The sequence below is a fragment of the Somniosus microcephalus genome, unplaced genomic scaffold, assembly GCF_052327205.1.
Source record: "Somniosus microcephalus isolate GS21.2 unplaced genomic scaffold, FLI_Smic_1.0 unresolved_chr1, whole genome shotgun sequence".
In the NCBI taxonomy this organism is placed as follows: Eukaryota; Metazoa; Chordata; class Chondrichthyes; order Squaliformes; family Somniosidae; genus Somniosus; species Somniosus microcephalus.
In genome coordinates, this window is record NW_028225179.1 from 50848325 (window position 1) to 50856137 (window position 7813).

The following is a 7813-nucleotide window of genomic DNA, read 5'->3' on the forward strand; positions in this document are numbered from 1 at the left end:
CGCCTAAACTGATAATTATACCACTAGAAAAACGAGCCGCCGACATATAAGTGTGAAACTCATTAAGTATTGGAATCTCAGATTCTGACGGTACTGAAGTAAGCTGTCTCTGAGAGTGCTATCTAATTAGTCCCACTCTCCATAGACCTACAAGTGTTTTCCCTTCAAAGTACATATTGGTAACTTGAGACATCTCATAAGCTAAATTAAGCAGGCTTGGGAGCAAAAGGTGAATTTGGACATGACGTTAAAGGTGAATGCCAAAAGAACTGAAATTGTCAAATATTTAACACAAACGACGAGGATGGGATTCGAACCCACGCGTGCAAAGCACAATGGATTAGCAGTCCATCGCCTTAACCACTCGGCCACCTCGTCTCCCGTTAACTTTTTCGTTTACGACTTTTTGTATCCAAACAGAACTAATCTGCAAGAAAGTCCGCTTCACCATTTGTGCTGCCCGTGCACCCAGATCCACAATGTTGAAAATGCACAATCAGCTCTATAAGCAAAAGGCCTTCTGTTAATTCAGGTGAGGGACTGTCAAAAATGGTCGGTTTGATGTCAAACTCAGAACAGAGAAGAAAAAGTTTGCCGTCGTCAAGTAGTTGTGGGGAGGATTGTGAGCAAATCCAGCACAACACCTCATATAAAGGAGTCGATTTAGGAACATAAGAACATAAGAAGTAGGAGCAGGAGTGGGCCATACGACCCCTCGGGCCTGCTCCGCCATTCAATAGGATCATGGCTGATCCGAATCTAGACTCACGTCCACTTCCCTGCCCTCTCCCCATAACCCCTAATTCCCTTATCTGCTAGGAAACTGTCTATCTCCATTTTAAATTTATTTAATGTTGCAGCTTCCACAGCTCTCTGGGGTAGCAAATTCCATAGATTTACCACCCTCTGAGTGAAGAAGTTTCTCCTCATCTCAGTTTTGAATGGGCAGCCCCTGATTCTTAGAGTATTCCCCCTAGTTCTAGTCTCACCCATCAGTGGAAACATTCTCACCGCAGCCACCCGATCAAGCCCCCTCACAATCTTATATGTTTTGGTAAGATCGCCTCTCATTATTCTGAACTCCAATGAGTAGAGGCCCAACCTACTCAACCTTTCCTCATACGTCAACCACCTCATCTCCGGAATCAACTGAGTGAACCTTCGCTGAACTGCCTCGAGAGCAAGTATATCTTTTCTTAAATATGGCAACCAAAACTGCACGCAGTATTCCACGTGTTGCCTCACCAATACCCTGTATAACTGCAGCAAAACTTCCCTGTTTTTATACTCCATCCCCCATGCAATAAAAGCCAAGATTCCATTGGCCTTCCTGATCACCTGCTGCACCTGCACACTAACTTTTTGTTCTTCATGCACCAGGACCCCCAGATCCCTTTGTACTGTAGCACTTTGCAGTTTATCTCCATTTAATATACTAACTTGCTCTTTGATTTTTTCTGCCAAAATGCATAACCTCACACTTTCCAACATTATATTGCATCTACCAAATCTCTGCCCACTCACTTAGCCTGTCTATGTCCTTTTGCAGGTTTTTTATGTCCTCCTCACTCACTGCTTTCCCTCCCATCTTTGTATCGTTGGCAAACCTGGATATGTTGCACTCGGTCCCTTCCTCCAAATCGTTAATATAGATTGTAAAGAATTGGGGTCCCAGCACTGACCCCTGCGGAACACCACTAGTTACTGATTGCCAGCCCGAGAATGAACCATTTAGCCCAACTCTTTGTTTTCTGTTAGATAGCCAATCTTCCACCCATGCCAGTATATTACCCCCAATCCCGTGATTTCTTATCTTGATCAGTAATCTGTTGTGTGGAATCTTGTCAAATGCCTTTTGGAAGTCCAAATACACTACATCCACTGGTTCCCCTTTATCCACCCTTTATGTTACAACCTCAAAGAAATCGAGCAAAAAAGATTCATATATTTCGAATTAAGTGAGCTGGGTTCGCACCTGCGCAGGGAAACCCAATGCAACTTCGAACACAACACCTTAACAACTCGCACGATAGGAAAATACTGCAGATGCTGGAAATCCGAATAAACAACAGAAAATGCTGGCAAAATTCAACAGGCCAGGCAACATCCGTGGAGAGAAATTAGAGTTGACGTTTCGGGTGAACCCTTTTTCAAAACTGGAAAGGAAATTAAATAGGTCGAAGGCAGGGCTGCGATAGAACAAATGAAGTAAAGAGACATTAAGAGGTATTCAAAACCAGACGAGATAGTAATAGGACAGTGGAGACAAAAGACAGCTCAGATTAGGTGTGAAGTGTATTGGCAGGATGAGAGACAGCTGCCACATGGGAGAGAGAAAATCAAGGAAAGGGGGGGAAGGGAAAACCCAAAACAAAGGGGTAGAAAAAATGTAAGTAAAAATGTAATAGGGGCCGAGGTTATGATCTGAAATTGTTGAACTCGATATTGTGTCCAGAAGCCTGCAAAGTGCCAAATCGGAAGAAGAGGTGCTGTTCCTCGAGTTTACGTTGAGCTTCCGTGGAACAATGCAAGAGGCCAAGGATGGTGAGGTCCGAGTGGGAATGGAACAGTGAATTAAAATGACAGGTGACCGGAAGCTCAATGTCACCCTTACAGACTGAACGGAGATGTCCTCAAAGCGGTCACCCAATCTGCGTTTGTTCTCCCCAATGTAGAGGAGACCGCATCGTGAGCAGCGAATACAGTATACTAGATTGGAAGAAGTACAAGTAAATCGCTATTTCACCTGGAAAGAGTGTTTGGGGCCCTGGACAGTGGGAAGGGGGGAGGTATATGGGCAGGTGTTACATCTCCTGCGCTTGCACAGGAAGGTGCCAGGCGAAGGGGAAGGGCTGTTGGGGGTGATAGAGGAGTGGACTAGGGTGTCTTGGACGGAGCAGTCCCTACGGAATGCTGAAAGGGGAGGGGAAGATGCGTTTGGTGGTGGGATCACTTTGGAGGTAGCAAAAATGGTGGAGGATGATCCGTTAAATGTGCAAGCTGGTGGGGTGAAAGCTGAGGACAAGGGGAACCCTATCGTGGTTCCGAGAGGGAGGGGCAGGGGTGAGGGCAGAAGTGTGGGATATAGAATGGACACGGTCGTCGCAGCTGAAATCGCCTTCCCTTAAAAAAGACTAACATGCAGAATGATCCGGGACTGTGAGCTCACCCATTTTAAATAGGCACAGAATGATCCGGGACTGTGAGCTCACCCATTTTAAATAGGCACAGAATGATCCGTGACTGACAACAATCCAGATTACGATTAGCAGCGAAATCAGACGCTTTATCCATTAGGCCAAGGAAATTCCGTGTTCAATCCGGCTATTTTGCTTCCGAAGGCCGGCCCTGCTTTCGCAATGCTTGCCTGTCGAGCGGATCCGCAGGCTTGAATGTATCGATTGGTTTCAAAGCACCAATTGAGATTGGTGCGAATGGGACATGTCCCCCCAGGAACAACGATTGTCGCAGAGTAAACTTAAGTTTGCTGAAGTTAAGTAGTTGAAAGTGAATGTTAGATTAACGTAGTACCTCAGGAAATTGGTAAAGAAATGGAAGGAGGAAAGAAAAGGAGGCTATTGATTGTGGAAGGATAAAAAAGCTGGGAGAAGAGTTGGGTTTGAAATCTGGAGCATCAAGCTCAGGCATGTGAGAGCTCGGGGTTTTGAAGGAGTAAATAGGTTTTCACCGCCAACAAATAATATTTGTTTCATGTAGTAATGATTGATTTCTTTTTGCATTCTATCAGCAGGTGCCACAGAGAACAAAATACATAAAGCGAGTTATACCGTGACTGGGATTCCAACCGAGGTTGCTGCGGGTACAACACAGGGTACTGACCACAATATGATCACGGCGCCACACACTAGCTGCTGTTCTTCTGCACTGTCCACAGCAAAGTAACGCACGGCACCGCTCAGAAAAGATGGATTTTTGGAGAAGTCCAAAATCAGCACCGCCAGAAATTATGACAGCATTTCAATTCGACACGTGTCTCACAGCGACTGGAGCCTTTATCCAGAGTGGGAACTAATGCAGCCGCAGTCACATTTAAAAGGATTGTAGCCCTTTCACACGAGAATAAGCTCACCCCTGGAGAATCAAAAAGCAGAAAAAAAGGGCCCCGCTGGGATTCGAACCCAGGATCATCCTGTTTACTTGATAGGCGTTTTGACCAACTAAGCCACAGAACCAAATTAGGCCTCTATAACTCGCCTCCACTCACTGATAGCTATCACCAACCGGTCACTGACTGCTGGAGTATGAGGCCGTTTTGTATTTATCCATCTCTCTTGTCCACCTTGTGTCCCAATGCTGTCTGTATCTCTTGATGCGTTTATCTCAGTGTCAATCTGTGAGTTGATTCTAAATGAATACCTGTGTTTGTGTCTTACATTAAATAAATCAGGAGATCAGACAATTCTTCCTCTGACACTGGGGAACTAATGAGCTAACATTCATAACAAGATATTGTTTGTTGTGATGCAGCAAATACAATTATATCAATTAATGCGAGACTTTTTAATAAAACTAGTTTCCTTGGCCGGGAGACATTCCACAAGTCTTCAAATAACAACTGCCAGAAAATCAGTGCTGACCTGTGTTCATTATATCGCAAGAAAACGGCAATTTTATGAATAAAAACGGGAATTCAGTCACAGATGTGCCGAAACTGTGAGGTAAAAATGTGAATCCGTTTTTTTCCAGAAGCCTGCTCCACATTTTCCACATTGTCAATCTGGAAGCACGGACAGGAGATGCGGTAAAGGGACTTTATTAAAGGTTGTTTCTACCGTTTGGAAACAGAAATACTGAAATATAAGGGATTTTTGGATGATTCCTTTTGGGTAATAAAGGTAGATCGAGGTTAGTGAGAGGTTAAGGCGAGGGATTGCTAATCTAGTTGGGAGATACGTGGCCTGAAAATGTTACAGTCCCCAAGTTAGACAATCTTTTCTCTCCCTCTTTGGTAAAAATTCTCCCACATTCTCAAACTAATATTTCACCCAGCTGTAATGGAGTGAAGATCGAATCGAGATCTCCTTCCTCCCTTCCGTCCCTCAATCCTACATTCCCTTCCAACTTGTTCGCAGTTTCCTGCCTCACTGGACAATGAGCCTGATTCTGATGTTAACTCTGTGATCGATATCTTATCAGTTCCAGTCCTAACCTCGTCTTTTTGCAGAGTTATTAAAATCTGTTTGATTGAAAGCTCTCCAACATGTTATAAAATCGTCAATTTAAAGGCTGTGAGATATAACAAGCGTTTTAATGGTGAGGGGAATCTTTAGAGGAAGAGAACATCTCCTGCAGCAATATAAACAGAGTCAGTTCCCAGCTCTGCTGTTTGGGGCAATCCTCGCCTCCTCCTGTTTCATTTTCACATCGATGGGAGAAGCTGAGAGCGAACTCCAATCTACACCGGCTTTACACCACTTGAAAGATTAACGGGAAAAGCAAATGATGAGGGAGGGAAAAAAAGTGTTAACTTTATCCTTTGAAAATGAATATAATTTCAAACTTTTTATCGACCTTAGACCAGCACAGTTTTCTGATTGGCACCAAGTCTGTACATCTTGTGTCTGTTAAACTTTATTCCTGCTCCCGCTCTTCATAAAGAACACAGCGTCCCGCACCACGGGCATTGAGAAACCTTTCAATTATGGCCAACCTCCTGTAATCACGGCTTTCACCCTCTAGCGCTCTTTTCACTTACCCTTTATTTGTTTCAATGGCACACTTCAACAGACCTGTTAAGATTAAAGCGGAAGGCTTTCGACCTTACTGCACCGCACCAGTGGGCCAATATTTCACACTTAAACCCTCGATCGCAGCGAGGTGGCGCTGCCTGTCACACACGCACCTCAACAGTTTTGGGAAAAGCGCCAACAAGCATGAAAAAACCCCAGTTCTTCAGTTAACAGGCACTCTATCACAAGATTCCCCAAGGAAATTTCGTGAACAATCGGGCCCCTGTCCTTCCAAAGGCCGGTCCGCTTTCGCAGTGCTTGTCTGTCGAGCAGTCCCACAGATTATATGTATCGACTAGTTTCAAGGTACTAATGTGCATTGGTGAGAATGGGACATGTGCCCTCAGGAACAGCGGTGGTGGCAGACAACATTTAACGTCGTAAGTAAAGGAAAGACTTACATTTATATAGCGCCTTTTACGACCACCGGACGGCTCAAAGCGCTTTACAGCCAATGAAGCACTTTTGGAGTGTAGTCACTGTTGCAATGTGGGAAACGCCGCAGCCATACTGTGCTCAGCAAGCTCCCACAAACAGCATTGTGATAATGACCAGATAATCTGTTTTTGTTATGTTGATTGAGGGATAAATATTGGACAGGACACCGGGGATAACTCACCTGCTCTTACTTCGAAATAGTGCCAAGTGAATCTTTTACGTCCACCTGAGAAAGCAGACAGGGCCTCGATTTAACGTCAGATTCAAAGATGACACCTCTGACAGTGCAGCACTCGCTCAGTATGTCACTGGAGAAGCAGCCTGGGTTTATATGCCCTAGTCCCTGCAGGAGGAATCTGAACCCAGGGCCTTCTGCCTCAGAAGGCCCTGTGTGCTTCCCAGTGAGCCACAGCTGACACTAAGTAGGTGAAAGTGAATGTCAGATTAAGGGAAAACCGCAGGAAAGTGACAAAATGGAAGGAGGAAAGTGAAGAAGTGGTTGTGGAAGGAAGAAAAACCTGTAAGAGGCGAGTGTGAATTATGGAGAATAAGGCACAGGCATGTGAGAGAGCGGGATTTAGAAGGAATAAATAGGTTTTCACCACCAACAACACAGATTTCTTCTTTTAATAAATAATGATGATTGTCTGAGTTTTATTAGCAGGTGCCACAATGGATGGAAGATATAAAGCAAGTTGTGCCGTGACTCGGATTCCAACCAAGGTTGCTGCAAACACAACGCAGAGTATAAACCACTATACAATCACGGCGCCACAGATCATCCTTCTACCAATTATTTTAATCCATGCCCCTGGTCATTGATCCCTCTGCTAATAGAACTAGGTCCTTCCTATCCACTCTATCTCGGCCCCTCATAACTTTATACCCCTCAATTAAGTCTCCCATCAGCCTCTGCTGTTCCAAAATATCAACTCCGCCTATCCAATATTTCCTCATTGGCAATAGAACCAGAGGGGAGATGAAGAGATGTTGTTTTACGTTGCGAGTTGTTATGATCTGTAATGCTCTGCCTGAAAGGGCGGTGGAAGCAGATTCAATAGTAACTTTGAAAAGGGAATTGGATAAATAACTGAAGAGGAAATGTTTGCAGGGTATGGGGAAAGAGCTGGGACTAATTGGATAGCGATTTCAAGAGCACGATGGGCCAAATGGCCTCCTTCTGTGATGTATGATTCAATGTTTCTGTGAAAGGTTTTATGAAAGTATTCATGCAAATGAGGCGGGTCAGTTGCCTGCTCCACTATCCTGCTTTATTTTAGTCCATTTGTGCCTGTGCTATTTTAACGTAATTGAAACGATTCAGAACTCACTAGTCAGGGTATCGCTGACGGCGCGGTGGCCAAGTGGTAAAGCGTCGGTCTCGTAAACCGAAAATCATGGGTTCGACCCCCATCCGTGCCTCGTGAGGTTTTATCACCTCGTTAATGACTTTTTTAAACTTTTCTCCCGATGAACTCTATCAAAATCGTTCATAATTTTGAACATTACTATCAAATCTCTTCTTGCATTCTCTACGCTAAAGAGAAAAATCCCAGCTGCTCCAGTCTCTTCACATAAATGAAGTCCCTCACCCCTGGTACCATTCTAGTAAATTTATTCTGTAG

At 44.4% G+C, this 7813-nt stretch overlaps 2 non-coding genes across 2 annotated transcripts; one reads left to right on the forward strand and one right to left on the reverse strand.

The window, feature by feature from the left end:
- Positions 1 to 296: 296 nt before the first annotated feature.
- trnas-gcu (transfer RNA serine (anticodon GCU)) lies at positions 297 to 378 on the reverse strand. The gene has a single exon. It is a non-coding gene; the product is annotated as a tRNA-Ser (tRNA).
- A 7160-nt stretch (positions 379 to 7538) lies between these two features.
- trnat-cgu (transfer RNA threonine (anticodon CGU)) lies at positions 7539 to 7610 on the forward strand. Its single transcript has one exon. It is a non-coding gene; the product is annotated as a tRNA-Thr (tRNA).
- The last annotated feature ends 203 nt before the right edge of the window (positions 7611 to 7813 follow it).